Genomic DNA, 1,825 nt, shown 5'->3' on the forward strand with positions numbered 1-1,825 from the left:
TATCTCATAAATGATAAATAGATAATGGAGCTGTCTCCTGCAGACGCGTTCATCAGTGATAAATGGGGGCTGGCGCGGGGCACCGCGGAGAATTAAGGCGAAAGAGTTTGCAACATTCCTGCAGGGTGTAAGTTGTTGACGATTAACACACACATACACCCTAAAGGATTCAAGAAGAGAGCTACAGCCTTTATGGGATAAGGGGGGGGAAAAAAGTCAGAAATCCATTTTATTTTTATTTTTTGTGGCCTGGTTTAATTTGAGGATTTTTTTTTAAATATTCTATACTCCAGCTGTTGCTTTCTTATGATCATGTGTTATTTCTCATTTAGAAGACGAACAAAACTATATTTAAATAACAAAAAAAAAAAGCTAAACATTGCTGCGGTTAACATTTCTTACTGTTTCTTCTATTTTGATGTGGCTTACATTAATAATCGCACTAGATAAGGATTTATATGTCCTCCATCCAGCAACCATTTGAAAATACCAACAAGGGAAATTTTCTTCAGGCTGATAAGTAAAATGCTTCATTTCACGTCTAATTCATTTTTTTTTCCCTTTGGCCCGTTGGAAGGATAAACATTAGAGAGCCTCAAAGCAAAACTCACAAACTTGATCAAATTTACCCAGTTGATTTATTTTCCCTCTATCGTGACTGTGAAATCAACCTTTTCTCCTATTTTGAAAAAAAAAAAAGTGCAAAACGCATTTTGTTACCGTTAAAAAAAAAGTTCCGTTTAAGAAAGATGCTGTTTTAACATGTATATTTTAGGCATAATAAAAAAAAGTACAAAACTGGGGGGAGAAAAAAAAAGAAAGAAATTCAAGCCAAATTCACAAAATGTATCCGGTTGATTTTTTATTTTTTTTCTCCTCTCTCATGTTTTGTCTTTGACTTGCACAACTCAGCCCTGCTTCTTATTAAAAGCCAAAAGAAAAAAAAAAAAGAAGTTCCTTCTTAGAAAGCCTTTTCGGTGCTGCTATAATAAACCATTTTCCCCGGGCTTTATTGATCAGTCACTCTGAGCTAATGTAATTATCCTCATCAATAGGGGGACTGCAGGGAGAATCATTATGTGGTTGACATTGATAAATGATCAGCCCAATGCGGCCCTTTTCTCCCAGGGACCCCCGCCTTTGACCCGCTCACGCAGGCCTACATAACGTAGTCATAGAAACACCTTATGGCGAGAGGAGCGAAAACTGCTGAAATGTTAAAAAAAAAAGGGGGGGGGGGGAAAGGAGGACAACACATATAACAGAGTGCATACATACACAGAAGCTAAAAACTGTCCCCCTTGAGCAAGCCATTTTTGGGGAGAAGCAGCTGCGCAGTGCAGGACACTCAGATCACCACCAAATCAGCGATTTAAGAGAGAGAGAGAGAAAAAACGAGAGGGAGAAAAACAAGAAATTTATGTCCTCTCGCTCAAAAAAAAAAAATGCACTTATGTGTCCAAAAATACACAGATAAACAGCCTTCTGTTCGCTCTCTCTGTGGAGGGGGAAAAGGCAATAATGTGAGCGTCGTTATTAACATGTTGCAGCAGCACATTGTGTGGACTTTTAATATTGTTGCGGCGGCGGAAGAAGAAGAAGAAGAAGCAGAAGAAGGAGCGCAGAGAGGTTGCATTGTGCAGCAGAGCAGAGGGAATATATTCCCTGTTTTATTCCTGCAGCAGCAGCCCGGACTGGCTTTGACAGGGAGGAGATGAAGGGGAGGAGTTGTTTAGCTCGGCTGGATCATCCATCATCCCTGTCACACCGAATCGGCAAAAGGAAAGCAGCAGAGGCAATCTACCTTCTGTCTCTTCGGGGAGGA

This window comes from Poecilia reticulata, linkage group LG22 (assembly GCF_000633615.1).
Source record: "Poecilia reticulata strain Guanapo linkage group LG22, Guppy_female_1.0+MT, whole genome shotgun sequence".
NCBI classification, from domain to species: domain Eukaryota; kingdom Metazoa; phylum Chordata; class Actinopteri; order Cyprinodontiformes; family Poeciliidae; genus Poecilia; species Poecilia reticulata.